Below are 20,804 nucleotides of genomic sequence, written 5' to 3' on the forward strand. Positions count from 1 at the left end.
AAATAATATAACTCGGCAGGTTAGATAAAAAAGAAAAAGCAGATGCCTGAGCTCAATGCACATTACATGAATGCTGCATTCACATCATAACAACAGTAGGATAAGCACGTGCATACAGTTTAAACCCACTCTTAAGGGTCACCCAATCTTCCTTGGAAAAGGAAGAATAAGAGACAACACAGGAAAAGAGAGAGCTGTTTTCTCTCAGACAGTTTTTCAGATGGGCTATCTTAATTTGGTCAAATTGATTCATAGCTTGCTTTAAGACCTCTTTGCACCTAATTTCATTTCTTATCTAGAGGCTCCAAGGACTAGAATCACTATGCAGATTAATAAATAGCACATGGCCTGTTTCAGTTAAAAATAATCTTCACATATATAATTACTTGTATTACGTGCATAATGTTGCACACATTATAAATGTAGACACAGACACACATGTATGATCATAGGATTATTTCTGTGCTGTTAAGAGTGATATAATTCTATTAACTGCAGTAAAACTACTGGATCATATTAAAGTCTAACTCAGGATTTTTCCATAAGTCTATTCATTGTGGGAATGTATATTTTAATAAATTTATAAAATATTTAATACATTTCTATATGTTCTGTTCTTTTTTCTTTTGTTTTCATTATTGCTCTTAGGTCTCAAACTCTGGAAGTCATATGCCATGAAAAAGTCACATAGGTTTACTTATAAATCATCATAATAAATCATAATTTCRCATACCCTGTTCTGTCAGTTTTCTGTCTTCCATTACTTCTGTTTCCTCCCTCTATTGCTTGACACATTAATATAAAACACTTTAATATAATGTGGAATATTGTATAAATATTCAAGATGATCTCTAGTTATATAAGCATTGCTTGTTGTTTCAAATGATGGAGAATTGTTTGATATTGACTTGAGGTAACTATTCTTTATTTAAAAATACCTTTATTTTTCACGAAAAATAGAATGATGAGGAGTCAACAGAGCTGACCAGAAAATCATTTTTTTTCACTGTGAAAAAGAAGAAAACATTATAAATTCCTTAGATAGTTTTCTTTAGTCTTTTCCAGGGACTTGGATTTTCAGCCAAAGAAATTTTAGAGATGAAATGATCTATTTTTCTGAAAAAGTTTAATTGGAAAGTTTTAGGAATATTTAAGAAATACTACTTTAAAAATAAATGGAAAGTAACTACTGCTTTTGCAGACATAAAATTGGTGCTAGGRTAATGAGCAAATACTTGATTCTGCCAGAGGGGAAAAAAAGAGTCATGTGTAGTGGTGCTGAAGAAATGTATTCCTGGAAGCGCCCTGTGCATACACATGTGTAGCTGCCCCATCACAACCACACACAACAGTCAAATAAAAATTTGACAATAGATGGAGGAAGAGCAGATGTGCATGACATTGTGATAATACAGTCCAAGAAACAGAAAATTCAGAGTAGATACTCAAATCTCTTGCAAATCCACTCTTTGAGTATGTAACAAGCAGAGATCTGCAAGATGTCCCCATGACATTATGGTGCTCCACAATGCAGGCAATGGTTCCTGTTGCAGGAACAATTGTGGGAATGTGTATTCACTATTCTGGATACAGTATTCACTATATCTTTATTTGGATAAAACCAAAAGATCAGAAATTCTGAATTTTCAGAGTATTCTGAGAAATTCTGAGAATTTCTGAGCTTGCATCTACAGGCAGTTTGTTTAGTAGGGATTGTGCTCTGCTCATGCATACTATAGTTGGGATTCCTCTTCCTCCCCAGTTTGTAGTCCAAAATTATGGATGTAAACATGTAACAACCTGTTACCTTCACAGTCAGAAGAGAATAATACAGTTAATTTTTCCACAGAGTGGTTTATCTCAGCCTAAGACATGCATCTGAAAAATATGGACTGATCCATCCTTCAGAGATACTTCCCCCCCCCCAATTTTCTGTAGTAGGAAACTTAGACATTTTCTGGATTTGGAGACCTAACTTTTTGTTTTCTGGGTTATGTCAAGGTGATTCCCATCCTTAGTTTGGACTGCTAGTGTCTATCCTTGGCTCTTGTCCATACAGTACCTAACAATTTACTTTTATTGGCTGTCAGGCAGGCACAGCAGTGGACTCAAGCAGTTAATTGAGAGGAGCTTCCCAAGATATCATTCTTCATTTAAGTGCAGGTACAGTTTGCACCCAGTGAGCTTTTGCCCTGTTCAGTCTTACCCTGCCTTACCCTACTTTTGACTGGAATCCCATCATGGGTCAGRAGACCAGCGCTGCAGAGGCACAGCAGTACTTGGATATGATGCCTTCCAGAAAAGCCTCATACTCTAGGGTGTTCTTCTGCATTGCTGTGAAAGATTCTCTTTCTTCTTAATAAAGAGTCGTAATGATGGCAGCATGTTGGGGGCATACAGTGCCGACCTTAGAGTCCATGATACATCTTATGTTATCAACAGAATTCATCGAATTCTTCTTAACTGTTTTCCCCCAAAGGCAAGCAGAAACAGCTGAGTGATGCTGCTTTGAAGGTGTCTGACCGCCAGAGCAGGCTAGGCGATCTTTTTCTTAGGAGACAAGAATTCCAGTAGGAGGAAAAATGTTAAATAAAACTAAAGTTTCCATATTCATGTTTCCAGTTTTTTTTTTCACAACTACTCTAACAGGCAGTCTCTGGAAATGGAAATGTTATTATAGGAGTTCTGTCCAAGATGATGAAAATTTTCTGATAAATTAGATAAATTATGTGATTATACTTAGATAAATTAGTCTTTATCCGTTTATGTAGTAAGATCTAGGATTTTTACTCTTCTTTCTTACTTATGCTCATTTTTTGGCACATAACCTGTGATTTTATTTCAATAATCTGTCTAACACTTCTTGTCAACTTTTCTCTGTTCATATTAGTCTTATAAATTGCAGTGTGCAAACTGTGGTGATGGGGACTTTCTTTTCAGGACAGGTTTGGAACTGTAATCACATTTTCACCTCATCATGTCTTCATATTCTCRCTTTTACAGTGTGCTGGCCCCTGGCAGTTGATTCATCATGCATCCCTAAGCACAAACATGAACTGGGACATAGAGAGCAATAATAGAGTAGAATAAATCATATTACAGCCTCATGTCTGGGGGAAAAAGATCAGAGGAGGCATGCCAGCTGTGAATGTAAATGTATTGTATGGCTTCTGGTTTGTCAGCTCAAGGGTGTGAAATTATGGAGTCCAGGTTTTGAAAAATGCAGTGCTAGCTGATTTGGTCAGAATCAATACCAGTCAACTGAATGAACCAGATTTAACTGCTCAAGTACTCATGGCAAATCATTTAAGGTATAAACTCAGATATATTGCATTTCCATGTATGCATTTGTGCTGTTCAYATTAGAACCATAATTATAAATCTGAATTAAATGCACTGTTGCACAGTCACATGCTTAATATTTCTATCAGGTAGCAGAGGCAGGAATATTCTATCCAAAAGTTGAATGAAGACAAGAAATAGTGGGCAGGCCTACTGCAGTTATTTATTTAAGCACTCAATATATTTTTTCAACACAATTAGTGTCTAACAGCATGACAGAACTTACTGCATTTTTATGTGTGAATAACAGTGATTTATTGAAGAATGCACTAGTTCTATTTTGTGATACATTTTCTGGAAATCTCACATGAAAATTATATTTCTAAATTGTCTTGAAATAATTCCCCTTTAAAAAAATTTCCTCACTTTTGAAAATTTACACCTTTCAATATAGAAGTGTCATAGATGGGACACAGTACTAGATATAATTATAGGTGACATGGTTAACAAACACTTATAAATATCAGCCTGATGTGATAAAAAATAAATTCAGTACAGTCTTATATGTAATGTTTTTCTTCAAGAAAAAAGTTTCATACTGTATTTTGCTACCCCAAAGAAGAAGTTTTAACTTAGTAGAAAGCTGCAAGATATTTTTAAATCTATATACTTACATCATAAGTACACAAATCATAGCGAGCATAATTACAATTATTTTATTCTGCTTTGAAGGCATAAAAGCAAAGGGTTAGCTCTGCTCTCTTCACACAAATATGCATTTCAGGTAGGTTTGGCAGCAAGTTATAATATCTATGTTAAGAAAATAGAAATAGAAAATACACAAAAATAAAATGTTARTAGATTTAGTTGAGATAGTTGATATCTTCTGTTAGAGTAAGTAAACATAACTAAAGGCTAAGATTATACAGAATTGGAAGTAGCCCTATTAGAAATAATAAGCCTTTTTTTCATCTCTAGTAATTTTTGCTTGTTAGTGATTTCTTCWCTTAATTGAGTCTACAAAACAACTTATGCAGCAAATTGAGAACACAAATACTCACTGATATACTAACTTTTCAAATATTTTAAAAGTACAAAAAAACCCATGGACATAGAATGAATTCAGTAAAGGGCCACAAAGGTGTTTAAGGGATTGGAGCATCTGTCATGTGATGAGAGCCTGAGGAGCTGGGACTGCTTAGCTTGGAGAAGAGAAGGCTTAGGGGCATCTCATCACCACGTATATGAAGGTTGTGGAATCTCCATCCTTGCAGATGTTCAAGACACRACTGGACATGGTCCTGAACAGCCTGCTCTAGTTAACCCTGCTTGAGCAGGGAGGCTGGATCTCCAGATGTCCCTTGAAAACTCAGCCATTCTGTGATTCTATAATATAACCATTTTTTCTCACTTCTTATTTTCTCCCAAGAGTGCTTACATAATGCTCTTGGTTTCTCTAACCTTTCTTTATTAYTTCTTTACATCTTTAATACATCTTTACATGCAGTATCTAGATGAATTTAATTTTTTCTGGAGGCTTATGCATAGGTCTGCATTATTCTGTTAATCATAGAAGCCCCAACTCTTCTRTGTGCTTTTAATAATTCATTAATCTCTGCCATTTTTGCAGGTCAAAATGGAAAATAATTTTTCTTTTTTCTGAGCAAAGCTCATATGGAACAGATGCTAGAAGATACATGATAGAGTCCTATATAAAACATTTGATTTTGGGGAATCCGGGAGAAGTTCGAGTTTATCCTAATACTCTTGACAATGTTTACGTTTTGCTTTGGAACTGTGTTGTTCCAGTATTTTGGCGTACTAACTCTGAAAATGTCATATATGATTGTTGGATAATCATTACAAATAAATCACCTGTTTCTGCACTAAGCCATAATTTTCTCATCTAGTATATTTTAGAAGCAAAAATCTCTATCCAGAAACTTGAGACTAACTGGACACAGACAAGCCTGAGGAACCACTTAGTTTGCAAACAAACATCATCATGGGCTTTTATCAAAGGCTTTTGAATTTYGATAAGACAGCAGTAAATTATTTCTTTCACCAAGAAATTTTTGAAATTTATGATCTGTTTATGTACATACTTTATAGCATAGTCAATAAATGTCAAATAAATGAGAGAAAAGGCAATGAATAAAACCACTTTAGGTACCTTCTCCAAGAGAGGCAAAATTGTACGAAAAGAAGAGGAGCCAACTTGGTGCAAGTCTTCCTCTGAGACTRCTAAGCAACTACTCTTGGCCACAGACACAGGCTGTGGAGGTAGCTGACCTTTGATAAGATAGTAGCTCTTTTGTGGAAACCATTTTTTCTCAGCAAAAAAATGTTTGTAAAATACATGTTTTTGCATCTCCTCCCTTCTTTGAGTCCAGGGGTCAGTTTAGTTCCTCTTTCTCTTGGTCTCCTACCCCAGCTCTCCATACCCCCTGCACTGCCTTCCTTATGGCCACAGGTCTGGGGAACCGTGACAGGAGTGAGGCTGAGGTGTCTCTCTGCCTTCTGTAGTCAGTAGAAAGGACTCTTCTGCAGGACCAACTGGGACACCAGTGGTGGGCACCTGCTCCACAGGCAGCCTGTTCTCTACCAGGTGCCTGATGCCTGAAGTCGGATCCCTAATGTCAGATAACTTATGTCACCCAGAGCAAACCAATGATTCACTCATATAGCCCTGGAAATCGTGTCATTTTTGTRAAACAGTAATCCTAGATCCATAATAATACTCTCAAATATATCAAAAATGAAGGATCCTGTAATGACATCAACAGCAGGAAAAAAGTSTTTGGTTGAGGGGTCTCTTGGTATGGGAGGGGTGACTGAAGAGGCAGGAGAAAACAGGGAATTTCCTGTTCAAATTTCCTGTGTTCCTTTCCTGTGAAGAAGGAGCAGGATGCTAGGACTTACAAATCTGGGTTAACTGTTCAAACTTTGGATGAGTCTCTGTTTTCTTTAGCATATCTTTAATTTGTTCACCTGTTTCATATGTGCAACTTTGGAAAGGAAGATAAAGCAAACTGTTCTTTAGAGCAGGTGCATGTCAAATCTCAGACTAGAACTTCTCTATTTGTGTTAAAATATACATCTTACCAGGAGACTTACTCTTAGATTTTAGAAAATTTATTTAAATCTTTTGATCAGTTTGTTTTGAAAAGTTGACCAATTCATCTGTTTGAACACACTACCTGAGAAAACAAAATGCCTCCTCTACAATTGCAGAATCTGAACGGAAAAAAAGAGCCTGAATGGAAATTATAAATACCAATTCAGCTTCCAGGATGGTAAAATGTTCCTTCAGGCTCTGTTTGTTTAATCAATGAATGAAATAGATTACATTTGTTTATGGAGATGATAGCCYGGCTAATGCACTGACTTCAGTTAGAAAGCAACATATAATCAGAACAAGAAATACCCAATAATAATTACACAAGGAACAGTTAATCCACCAACATTAGAAACATGGCAATGGGATTTTGAAAGTGATTGCTTTGAAATAGTCATGCAAATTTTCTACATGTTACTTAATCTGCAATGAAAAAGGACTTAGTCATGTTTTAAGCAGCAATAAATAAAATAACGGATTGTTAAAATATTGAAAGTATCGTTTCTGAAGGATTTGCTCTTCATTCCCAAATTGCTTTGATACTGCTAGATAGAGAAACTTGAATTTTCTTATATTATTCATCTGCTGATGAATCATTATTAGTTTTTCTGATYTGTTTTTCAAGTGGTTAGCCAAAATTCTGCATTATTTGTAGTTGTTCCAGCTAGGGAGATAAATTAATAATGGAGTTATTTCTATTTTGGGAAGCCCAACCAAAACATTTTTGATTCAGTATGGCTCAAGAGCCTTTGAGTGATTTGAGCCAGTGATGGTTTTGGCTAATAATGCCAACTTTTCAACAAGTCCAACAGTGCAGRGCTGGTTTCCCATTGGAAATTACAATACTTCTAATTAAAAGGGCCAAATAGTACAATCAAGCATGCAGCACAGGCTTCTGGCAAGTAGGAGTTTGTGGCTGATACACCAGAGGGCTGTGCTGCCATTCAGAGAGACCTGGACAGGCTGGAGAGTTGGGTGGAGAGGAACCTCATGAGGTTCAACAAGGGCAAGTGCAGNATTGGAAATTACAATACTTCTAATTAAAAGGGCCAAATAGTACAATCAAGCATGCAGCACAGGCTTCTGGCAAGTAGGAGTTTGTGGCTGATACATCAGAGGGCTGTGCTGCCATTCAGAGAGACCTGGACAGGCTGGAGAGCTGGGCGGAGAGGAACCTCATGAGGTTCAACAAGGGCAAGTGCAGAGTCCTGCACGTAGGGAGGAATAACCCTAGACACCAGTACAGGCTGGGGGCTGACCTGCTGGAAAGCAGCTCTGTGGAGAAGGACCTGGGAGTGCTGGTGGATGACAGGTTGACCATGAGCCAGCAATGTGCCCTTGCAGCCAAGAAGGCCAATGGTCTCCTGGGGTGCATTAGGAAGAGTGTTGCCAGCGGGTTGAGGGAGGTGATCCTGCCCCTCTACTCAGCCCTGGGGAGGCCTCATCTCTAGTACTGCATCCAGTTCTGGGCTCCCCACTACAAGAGAGACATGGAGCTACTGGAGAGAGTCCAGCGTAGGGCTACAAAGATGATCAGAGGGCTGGAGCACCTGCCCTATGAGGAACGTCTGCGAGAGCTGGGCCTCTTCAGCCTGGGGAAGAGAAGACTGAGGGGGGATCTGATCAATGTGTACAAGTACCTGAAGGGAGGGTGTCAAGGGGATGGGGCTAAACTCTTTTCAGTTGTTCCATGCAAAAGGACTAGAGGTAATGGGCAAAAACTGAAGCACAGGAAGTTCCGCCTGAGGGGGAATTTCTTCCCTGTGAGAGTGACGTAGCACTGGCACAGGTTGCCCAGAGAGGTTGTGGAGTCTCCTTCTCTGGAGATATTCAAAGCCTGCCTGGATGCAACCCTGTCTAACATGCTGTAGGTGACCCTGCATGAKCAGGGAGGTTAGACTAGATGATCTCTAGAGGTCCCTTCCAACCTTACCGATTCTGTGATTCTGTGAGTTCCCCATGTCCTCTAGAGAATGGGCAACACTTCTCACCATGCAGCACCACAGCCTCTTCGCRGCTCCTGGAGTCAAGCTGAAGGAAGGTGTAGCTTTATGTTGGATTTGGAATAAAACTAGCTCCACAGCTTGGKGGACCAGGGTTAAAGCTTCTTAGACCGTTTTGTCTGTTCCCTCAACTAAATTAATTCCTGAATATACACAAGCATAGAGATACAGAAATGCATGCACGCACAGGTGTTTAGGTAATGAGATGAGATTGCTGGGGACCACTGGAGTAAGCAGAGGAGTTGATTTCATGGAAATAACTATGTACAGGTTAGTGTCCACTGAAAGAGAACAGGAATCAATAGCCTTCCTGCCAGGACCAGTGAAGTAGAACTCWCTTTAAATAGTTCCAAATAGCTCGTCTTTGCTAATGTCTGAAGAAGTGTAATAAGCAAAAAAATAGTGCAGAGGTGTTTGCTTGTGCTGGAGCTGTTGGCCATTCATGTGGTGAGTGAGAGAGAGAGGTTAGGGCATGGAGATCCCAAGGGCTGCAGACTTAATGCTGAATCCCTCTGAGARGATATCAACACTTGGTTAATCCACTCCTCTGAACTAGTAACCAGAATACTTTGGGGTGTGCGGAGCATTCAACAAAGTCTTTGAAGTAACACCTGGAATATGGTTCCGTTCCAATTTGAGAAGGAGCATTGCTTTGAACTGGTTGATCAGCCTGAGTCTACTTCCAGAGAATATGCAAACTTCTGTTTTAACAAAATGGGGAAAACAAAATACCAAGAGCTTGTCTCTCTGCTCACAGTTCCAAGCCAACATTTTGCAGAGGTYCCCAATGCCAATTTACTCCTGCTGCTACTTGGCAGTCTCTTCCATCTCTTTATTTTTTTAGTAAAATCTTTCCAAAAACACTCGCTGTGACCAACCAATAAACCCCTACAATGGAAGAAGGCTCAGAGGAGATGGGCAAGGCCAAGGTGCCCATGAAACTCATGGAGGGTGTGACTCACTAACCACAGCAGTGGCGCAGAAAGGTGATTTTATCTCAACACAGAGGGGGCTGCAGGGTGGACTTTGCTTTAGATAAACAACTGTGCTGCAGGAGTGGATCARCTGACTACACCCCAGCTGAATGGATCAACTGGTGTAAATGTTTCTTCCAGAGTTTATSGAGAGTGTAAATGTTTCCCTGAGATTAGCCAGACCAGCATAGGGGAAGTGTATATGTGGCTCAGCCAAACAGAGTATAAAACCTGAACAACTATCAAAAGAGTTTTGAAGAGAGCAAGGTGCTTGAGCTGGCTTCAACCCAYGCTTTCAGGCTGACTGGGGATGCCCAGCATCATGATGGTGAGCATGTTATAGAGATCGGTCATCACAYTGGTATTGTGATTGAACTGTATATTGTGATTGCTATATTTGCTAATATGCTCTTTTGCTAAGWGTATGCTCTTGTATTRTGATTTTAGTATACTGCTGTATCACTCTGCTAAATTAGAAATCCTGTGCAACATCAAACATTCTCAAAGTAACTTTTATATTAAACATTACACTCTGTATGCCTGGAACATCTAAAAGAACCTGATCAGAGAGTACTGGACTCTGACACCGGCATATTCAAAAAAAAAAAAAAAAAAAAAAAAAAAAATAAAAAAAAAAAAAAAAAAAAAAAAAAAAAAAAAAAAAAAAAAAAGCCTCCTCATGTACCTTTTCTTCTGTGGAGAAGAAGCTTCTATTTGCTTACAAAATAATTTAACTTTTTTTTTAAAGCCATGACATAGTGAGGTTAGAGTATTAGTTAGGCAATACACGGATATTGCAGCTTCTTCAAATTCATTATATAATATAATTTATTTACAAATTATTATAATATAGATCTGATAAATCAGTATATTTTTTACTTTAGACTTATCTGATATCAGCCTTGCTCTGAAGATCTCCACACAGAGTTTAACCTGGACATGTAGGACAGCTGCAARTTACAGATCAGGGTAAGAATCTGAATCTAGTAGGAAGAGAAGGAAGGGGCTACAGGAAATATGCAGCTGTACCCTATAAAGGCATGCCACCACTTGTCCATGTCTTATCTGAGTGCTCGAGACTCATCAGATATGTGATTAATTAAATTTGGAATTCCTGTTCTTTGAGAAGTGGAAAATTCGCCCCTGGAATGTTGAAATGTTTATACTTTTTTAATGGAATCATTCTTTTTGACACTGAACTCTACTGCTGTGGGAATAGTTCAGGCCTTATGTGAACTGGAATTACAGTCTATATCCTCTACGGTGCTCCAGTCATGTATTCAATAAAATACCACATAATGTACATAAACAGAATATGGYACATGATGTGTGTTTTCATTAGATTTGCTGATGGGAGAGAATAGGGACTTGCTCTATATGAATTAGAATACCAAGAGACATCATAGTATTACGATCAGTTTAATATCACACTGACTTGAAACTGTTCAGTTTAACAAATGAATGTGTTTTTTAGATATGTTCCAACGGAATTTTAAAAAACAATGTACTTTTCTTGAGAATGTAGCAAATTTATTGCAATTAGAAGAATAATTACCATAAAATGGTAATATTCTTAAGTCTGATTTAAAAGGCAAATTCTGAAACAAGGTTACAGTATAATTTAAAGTTACCCATTGAGACCAAGACATACAAACAAAGACCATGTTCTTGCTTTATTGGGAGTTCTAGGCAGGCAGCCATWCCAGGACTGGATGTAGAGTTAAAAGATTTAATTCTTTAACTAGTGATATATTTTCACGTTTTGAAAATGGCAGCAGATCAGCATGAAAATCGTGTCATTAACTTGTATAATTGTTCTGGTTATGTAGTTCTAAAAATGACTTTTCTTACTTATATAATTGTTTGGAACAGTTTGGTCTGGTATTAGTATTTGTTATGCATGTTAGACTCTAATAACTATGTCTTTTGCATTACATATAAATATGATCTACAGTACATCTGAATAGTCTGATCTTTCATATTACTGTTCATACTCATTCTATTAGTACTGCTCTGTTCATCCAAAAGTTAATTATGCAATTGGGGAAAAAACTCTTGTCAGGAGTCCAAAAATCAAGTTACCTATGTCTCTGGCCTTTCTTGCTGTTGTGGAAAAAAGAGATGTTTGGTCAGTAAGATAATAAGGATATGATTTTTTTGCCTTTTTTTTTTTTTTTTCCTTAGAACAGACTAAGTATGGAGAGGTGACTGCAGGCCAGGCTAAAGAATTAGGGTAGTTACAAAGTTAAGAGGACATATATGTAAACTGGGAGAAAAGCGCAGCAAAGGATAGAAAAAAGACCAGGGAACTATATTGGAAAACTGAAATCTTTAATTTGTTAACAGGGATCTGGTGCAACTTATGAAATCTATTATTTTTGGTGATGCTTTGTGAGCTTTTGTATTAGATAGCAAGCTCCATCTTGGATATGGTTTGGTTGATTCTTATGCCTTTATATTTAGATCAAATRTACAAGAAATGAAAGGAGAAATTTCTGCCTCTTGCACACAGAAAGCAAGAAAGGATGACTGAAATCTGATAACTGTTCATTGAAACAAAAAACAAAATATGATTATAACAAATACAGGGTAGAAAGAAGAGGTCATTTTTTTTTCCCCCAAGCTTTGTAATTCACAGTTTGGTCAATCAGGAGGAATGAACTTAGTTTAAGAGGCTGACCAGAGAACATCTCCAAAAGCAATGCAAAAGAATAACACTTGGAGCAAAAAAAGAATCTGGGCCAAGGAAGAGGAGAGGAAGGGCTGCTTTTCCTGGCAGAGGAATACTTCTTAAATGTAAGACCWGCCTAAGAAGCACAAAGTATAACAGCTTGTTTCTTTAATGCTACTGTGTACTTTTAAGGCAGTCTAAGAAAGAAGAAAAAGTCATGTACCATATTCTCTTCCACATTCTCTAGTCCAAATGCAACTTGAGAGGGCAGATCTAACTTTAAAAACCTGGTAAAGTCTCTTAGGTGTCTTTTACCAAGTCAGAACACCATGCACATTAGCGTTTGTCTTTCAAATGTCRTAGTGTGTTCTCTATGCTAGTGGTTTTGAAGGAGCATTGATATCTCTTTTCTCAAGAATGGGGATGTAGAACTTCAGAAGTAATGCTGCAGTAAGGACCTCCCCAGCAGGGAGCTCTGCACGCAGTTTGCATTCTCTTTGTGCCTCCAAAGGGAAACGAACAGGGCAGTGGTTTCTCAGCCCTGTTAGGATAAGGCTTTGGCTGCCAGGCTGTGAAATCGGGCACTGTTGCTGTGACCAACGCACTTCTGAAAAATATGGGAGTACAAATACTAAATTTTTCAGGCTGAGCAGATAAAACACGGCCCAGATTGATTTCGAGATAGGTTCTTGTAAATTATACTGGGAGTCTGTTTGTGTTTGTGTGTTTGCATGCTTGAAACGGATAAAAATAATTTCAGTTCACCTAATTAGCTTCTAATTTATGGTCAGCTTCTTAGAATTCCATGAACATGCCTCTGTGGTATATGAAAGCCTCAAGGTTTTCTCTAGCTGAAGAAAGAATGAGAGGAAAAAATAAYACTAAACAAAGGAACATCAGCTGGAAAATGACTGAGAACATATTGACTGCCTTTATTTTAACCTTCTTCYGTACCGCCACCCTCTTCCTCACATCCTTTCATGTAGTTCTCACTGTCTCTTCAGCTCCACCTCTTCTTGTAATTTTGGTCTCAATTTATGCTGTGAATTTCAGCTGTTTCTATTTGACATCTTCTTCCCTTACTGTCTTTTTCTGGTTTCTCGCACCTGTTGTCCCGATCCCTTTCTTTAGGGGATCGTATGAAAAGCTTCTTAATTCCCACAGTGTGAAAATCTCTCCTTCTCTTCTCCACATGAAACCCAAATCCTTCTCAAAGCATTTTTATTACTTTGATCCATTCCTCAACGATACACGTTCCTATCCAGAATTGCTCATGTCCTTGCTCATGTACTTTCCTGACTAAATTACAAGCTCATTAGAATTGGCAGCTTTTTCTGTTATGTCTTATATAAAATACCACACATACCTAATATTTGATTTGGGTTTCACCTTCATCTTCCCATTATGATTTGGCTAGCTGTGCCTGCTCTTTCTGTTTTACTAATAATTGTTATTGATATAGAGTTGCCAGAATAGGAGAGTTTTTGTTGAGACAGATGTGATGTTCTGGAGGTATTATGGTGTAGCTATAAGACCTCAGATGAACCTTCWCTATGCCCAGGGGAAAACCTGGACTGTTCTAATCCTTACAAGTCAATTATCATCTAAACTGCTCATTTCCTGCTGCAATTCAAGATTCATAAAATCTGAATGGGATATGCATTTTTAATGTTATGGCAGGAACCATAAATATTGTTGGCCTTGTTTGCCAGATCTTAATAAAATAATGACTATAAAGCTACAGGAAGGAAAAATATCTAAGATGCACTGATTCAGTTTCATAACCCAATAATTCTGACAACCTTTTCAAATGATTAAATAGGCTTGGAGAAATTCAAGCCCTGAAGTATTAGCTCCATTTGTGAAACCCTAAATGTTTTTTCTTTTTTTTTTTTTTTTTTCCTTTTAAATAATGCAGGAGCAGGTGCTGGCATTTCAGTTCAACTAATTAGCTTCTAATTTACTGTAAACATCTTAGAATTCCATGAACACATCTCAGTGGTATCTGAGAGGAAACAATCTACTGGTTCGATAAATCTTTCTTGAAATACCTCTGAGAATTGACTACATGAAGTGTATGGCCTTACTTAATACATCTGAATTTTTTTAGAATCTACCAAAAAGCAAGATAACAGTCCTGGATTTTCCCTGATATTATTATTATCTGTATAAAGACATACTCTGTAAGAACTTTGTGTTAGCGACGTTGTTTTAATTTAAAAAGCTATACGATATTGCCTTGTGTAGCTTATATCAATGCACTACTGGCATTCTTCCAGAAACATTAAATGTGTTGCAATATTGCAAAATATGCAATATTATGCAATAATATGCAAAAATGCAACATTACCTCAGAAATCTTCAACAATGCTTTGTTGTATTTTTAGACATATGGTTTCTGTATCAAATTTGGTGAACAAAACATACATGAAAGTATTGCACCATTTCTCCTATTTCTAGGTTATTACCTTCTGTAACTTGGTTGCATTTAGTTAGTTTGATATTTAAGATGACATCTAATAAAAAAAGTTTTGTTAAAATATCAGTCAGAAGTTCCTCTTGTTCTCTCTGAGTGACTAGTAAAATCGCAGAGCTGAAGGCCTGAACAGATCTATCTGTATAACATACCAATCCAAGTATCAGAATATAGACATGTGCCTGGAACAGAATTTTAAGTTTCCCTAAAGATGGGTGCTACTGGGGTAAACAGCTTAGATCTTATGTTTTAGTTTCTTCTATTCTATTCTTCATTCCTTAAATTCAARATAAAATTCAGTTCTAGCGATTCATGAAAATAAAACAAGAAATCTATACAAAAAGGTCAATTCTTAAAACATTTACTTACGTGTTAAATATATCAATACTTAATTTTGAGATTTTCAAGCTAGCTAAAACTGAAAACACTACTGACCTGAACCTCCATATTAGTAGTTGATTGTTGCATGTCAACTATAGTAAAATAGTTTCAAATAATCCTTTCTGCTTCTGCTGTAATTTCATAAATTGTTAGATTGTTTTTAACTTAAAAGATATTTAAAAATACATAAAAGATGTCTAAAAGATGCAAATTTATTTTCTCTAACTTCATTTTTGAAAAACAAAGATTCCTGCACAAGGTTGTCCTAGTACAGACTATAGGATTTCATCATTTGACTGGAGCCCTAATTTAGCTGTAATYACATTAACATAATCTTAGGTATGTGCTGAAGTAACTACTGGATCAGTATTGGTGGAACGGTGAAATTCATCTTCAAGTATTGTTGCATTTATGAACGTATTGGTATCTGTGCCAGCTTATGCACCTTCCCTGTCCCAGATGTTCACCAGCATCATTTTGTGTCAGTATAACTTTTTGTGGTGCTACGCAGGGAACTGGAACAAGGAACCAACTTAGGCTAAAAACTTTTTTTTAGGTTGCAGAGTTATTTTTTGTCTAAAAGTGTATCAAGTAAAAAGTCCTGATTTGATTTGTATTCTAGAACCAGAAACTGTTTTCACAGAACACCAGGTTTGGTGATGATGGGTCAGGAATGAGTTGCTTGTGACAGCAGTGTCACTGTTGGAAATGTATTTGTAATGGTTCATTCAGAGACCAAAAAGTAGATATGCAGTGTCCTGCTGAAAACATGGGARGACCTGTTAATATTGGAGTATATTAGGTTTGCGATTAATTGTACTGGTACTTGAACGTCAAAGAGACTAATACAAAATTTTCATCACATTTGAGGAATTCAGTATTTTAAGAATCATGTTTTTCTGTTATACAAATTTCCTCAACTTTTCATAGATTATTGTGTAGGGAAAAAAGTGAACATAGACATAAGTGTCTGTTTTTATCTGCAAATGAATGTCTCATAATTTGGATACCCAATAAGTAAAGGAAATCTTAAAAGCATTTAGTGTAAATTGCACAAATGGCTCAAAAGTTGGATACCAGCTCAAAGAAAGAAATGAAAGAAGAAATGAATAGGAAACTGTGAGGCAAGTAGTGCTAACTCCTATGTTTTTATCCAGGCACTTTCGTTTGATCTTTCATTTGGTATCTAATTTCTTTAAACCAAGTGTGATTTGTTAAGTAAGGGGAAATGAACATTAACATTAAAGAAATGTGGGCTGAGAAAAACAGACTGACTAAAGGGTAAGGATCTGTCTGGAAGAGAGTGGGGTAAAATATCATTTAAAATAAGTTTATGTGCAGGAAAAAATGTTAACTAAAACTGATATTGACAAACAAGGGAATGGAAAATTATGTAATTTCTACCCGTAAGGTACTGAACTTGACACGCAAACTGAAAACGCTCCAAGGTGTTTCCATAGGGTTTCCAGTTAGCCTGGTCACAGAAGCTGCTACGCCGTGCAGTGTGCACATCTTATGGGAACGGTGCCAGCAAAGCAAGCTTCAGCCTTGTGTCTGAAAAACTGCTGCTTGTGGCACAACCTGTATCCTTGTTTCAAGGCTTTCTCGGCAGATAACCCCCTCTCCTATACCATAATATGTAAATTGTATTTAGTCAAGAATGATAGATGTTTTCAGTGTAAATTATGGGGTAAGGTAGCTTCTATCCTACTTTAATTTCTCCTCTGCTAATATCTCTATAAAAAAACAAACAAACAAAACCTAATTACATAGCTGTAACTGTTTACCAGAGATGGATATCTTTTTTTTTGACAACTACTATATTTTAGTGGGTTTTATTTTCTTATACACTGCCAAATTCCCTGACCTGCTTTGTCATCTAAACAGCCGCAGGGAAGTTTTTGGCTGCATATCTTTATACCGAAAAAATGCAAACCTTTGGTTTTGAGAGGAAGCATTGTTTTATTTCCACGTATAAAGGATCAGACTAGACCAGAGAGTCAGAAGTCCCGGCTCTCATTCAGAGCACTATAGGAAGTAATCATGCTTTTGGTACATRTTTGGGAGAGAGGGGGTACTACACATAGATTGTGTGATGCTGTACAACCTCATCTTTCTATTTCTGAGCCTGGGACAGATAAACTTCCTTCTAGGCCTAATAAGAAGCAATTCATTAATGCTTATAGAGCAATCTCCAGTCCTCAGAAGGACACTACTGTTGACATGAAATGATACTAGGATTCTCCTAACAATACTTTTTATTTCTCATATCYCATTTTTCCTTTTTATAGCCAAGAAACGTAGGATTTGGGAATAWGACAAGATATATCTTCATGGAGCAAATAGGAGTGCCCGAGGTGAGGTGAGTAAAWTCTCAGATGTACCTTGATAAAGTTGCACTGGGAAAAGAGGACCCCTCCACCTTTGCAGCACTAAGAGCTAACATAGCCACTTACTGGAATGCTCATTTGGTGCCTAACATCTAACTTTTGTGTCTGCCTGTAGTATTTTCTGTGTGTTGTGGGTTTTCACTCTCTCCACACGGCTACCTTTTGGCTACTTGTACCTCTGTTATTAAGTGCTCAAGTTATGGCTTGGTAGCTGTGGACTGAACAATTCCTTAGCAGAAAATTCTTAGCAAGTGCAAAGTGACTGTTCAGTGAAGCACTCTAAAGAAGTGATAGAATACAATCTACTAAATTACTTCACTACTTGTCAAGGTGTTAAGGCAAACGTCAGTGTGGAGTAATAGTCCAAGAAGTAAACTAATAAATTCCCATTCTTTGCTTGAACACGAACCTTTTAAATCTTTCTTTTTCTCCTAATTTAATAATCAGGGAGAATCCCATAAATAATTAAACATAAAATAATATTTCTGTAATATAAAATTATTGGAGCTTTTTACAGAAAGCAGCAATCAAAAGTTGTTTTGAAATTATTTAGTACTGCATTCTTATTGATGATGATTGCTAGCAATGGGATGTGGTGGCTTATGTATTGCTTTTTGCAGTATGAATGGGAGGCATGTTTTTTAAAATATTAAAGATTGCTATCCCATTGATGTCAGTGGAATTTTTTTTAAATAGGTATTCTTCTCCTAGAAATCAAATATATGCTATCATTTTATTCATCATTCATAGAGCAATAGCTCTATTTTATGTATGTATTTTTTATATTAGGGAACATTTAGAGGAATAAATTAATGCTTTTAGGCTTAGTTTTCAACCAGTTTGTTACCTGTTTTTTTTTCTGATGTGTGTGATGTACGGGAAGACAATTAGCACAGAGTGGCTGAAATGATTGGGTCAGTCTCTCTGTTATTTGTAAGTATGAATGTGTACCAAAAATTTTTTATCTGGTTTAATAGTAACAGTGACAGAGGAGCAAAAAAGAATAACTATTTCTCCTTCAGAACATCCATTTGGTGTTCCATATGTTTCCGTATATTTGAAATTCTGGACATTGCATTTTCATCTTACAAGAATATATAAAGATAAAGCTTTTAGCACTTTGGTACATTCTTGATTTTTGAAGGTTGGTGAACAGAAATGATTATTTAATGAACTGATGAATAATTATCTCCCTTTGATTTTGCCAAAGGTTCTGGAATTGTCTACACTGAGGCTAGGATTCATCTGTCCCAAATGTAGATGTCTAAAAATTAGACATCTGATCAATATCCTGGGCTTTCCTTGCAGTTAAAACTAGAGACATCTCCAAAAGGCGAGCCATCTTATTTAAGACTTGAGGAGGAATTAATGTGTCCAAATGCCTGTGAAAGTCAATAGAGAGAGAAAGCAGTTTTAGGGCAAGATTCATCTTTCTTAAAGTAGACATCTAGCATAGAACAGATGTATGTACTTTAGTAGAGGTGAACTGTGCCCAGCACGAGAAAAAGAGACTATTTCTCTCTATTGATTAACAAGGGAGCTTAGATGATTAGCTTAGATTTAGAAAACTAACTTTGAAATACATAGTTGACTGATACTTGTAACAGAATGGCTATAAAAAGTCAGATCTGCATCATATGTTAACTGTTTGGTTGGAATAAAAAATATGAGTCCATGGAATTCATAAGAACTCTGTGAATTTGTAATAATGCCAGCTCTTTTGTTGGCATAAATTGATATAAGCTAATGGAAATGAAAATGACCATGCTGTTTTATAACAGCTAGCCTGAGTATTGCAAACTGCACTTAAACTACTTTTCAAAAAAGCTTAGAATATGCTTGCTGTGACATTTAATCAACCATCTTTTATCATAATTAGCTGAATCCTGAGAATTATGACTCTATCTTAAACCGCACCAAATATTCGTTGAACTTCCATAAAAATGCATATTGTTTTAATTAACTCTGCTTTAAGGTATAGAATGTCCAGTGGACACCAAGATTCAGTGGTTCTGGAAATAACACAGACTTCTAGTTTCTTTTATTTTTTAATGAAACCCACAGAATTCTATGCTGTTGTCTTTGGGTAGCTGATGAAGGGAATATGAACTGTAAGTTTAGCAATGACTTCCACAAACGAATGATACTAATCTATGTATCTTTTGCCAGTCTCCCTTCCTCCATCCTATCATTTCCTTCATTTTTTCCAGTTTTTCCTGCAGTAAATGTAGATGAGGCTGTCTGCCTCAAGTGAACATACTGCCTTCCAAAAAAAGGTAAACCTTAAAAAATAGGTAGCCTATTACTGTCATCTCTGTTTAGGCCCCCAACTTCTTTCTGACTTTTTTCAGACAGATATTCTCAGGCAGCACTTACACACAGTAAATTCAACCCATGCACGGCATGCTGGACTTACTGTGCATGCATGGACTACCTGTATGTCCAAGACCKTGGATTACTTGAATATACTGCAGCACTCACACACACATGGATAATGAACATTTGTCTGAGATTCCTGGAGGTTTGACATCCTGTTTGGACTCGCTGCACTAAATGTGCCTCCATTTTTCTAGAAGGTCCAAACTTCAGAYGCAAATGTACATTTGCTGCATTTTAGAATTAGCAATTCTCAACGTTTGAAATTCCAGTAGAACCTTATCAAGCTCAGTAAAGCCCTTCCCCCTTGATTTCTAGGTCATAAAAAAGGCCTGCAATACCTTAAACAACTGCTTCTCAGCTTGCCTTAATCCTCTGTCCTTTATCCAGGCTACTTGCATTTAAAAACCATCTATAGTTTTGATTAGGATGCACTAAAGTTACTGGTCCCTTGAGCAAGGTAAYGAAAGAAGAGAATATTAAACCTGCAATCTGATTGTGCAGAGCTTGCACTTTTATTTTGTTTGTAAAACAGAATACACTGATATTTACCCTGGCACCAAGTTTTCTGAAATTGCCTTCAGTGCAGTGGTTGTTTGGCATCTCCATTAGAGACAATTCTACCATGGAGCAAGAGAACAGAAAAGCTCATTATTAGTTGTCGCTCTTACCCTCAGTTAAGTTCTGTGGCATGACAGATTTGCTTTCTTTTATGCTATAGCATAATAAAGTCTTAGTCTGTATTTTAAGTAACAGAGACTGTYTACATCTTGGTTATTCTCTTTGAAAATGTGAAAATCATTTAAATAAGGAAATTTGCTTTCTTTTTTTGTTTTGAAAGTGAGGGACCCAATTCAACTTACATTAAATTAAATAAATGACACTCAAACATGAGTGTGACTGGTGCCTTACAGTGTGAGTAATAAATATTATGATATAACACCTTTGCCTACACCATTCCATATGACACCATGCATGACAACTGCTGTGCCATAGGCTATATTTTCAATTATTCATGTTAGAAGAAATCACATCTATATATTACAGAACTGTTTTCTATTTGGATAATACATATCTTGAAACATACTATACAGTGATTAATATGTACACTATACACATATACACCAAGCAGA

Source organism: Rhea americana, unplaced genomic scaffold (genome assembly GCF_003343005.1).
Source record: "Rhea americana isolate MKP2758 unplaced genomic scaffold, rheAme1 scaffold_156, whole genome shotgun sequence".
Classification (NCBI taxonomy): domain Eukaryota; kingdom Metazoa; phylum Chordata; class Aves; order Rheiformes; family Rheidae; genus Rhea; species Rhea americana.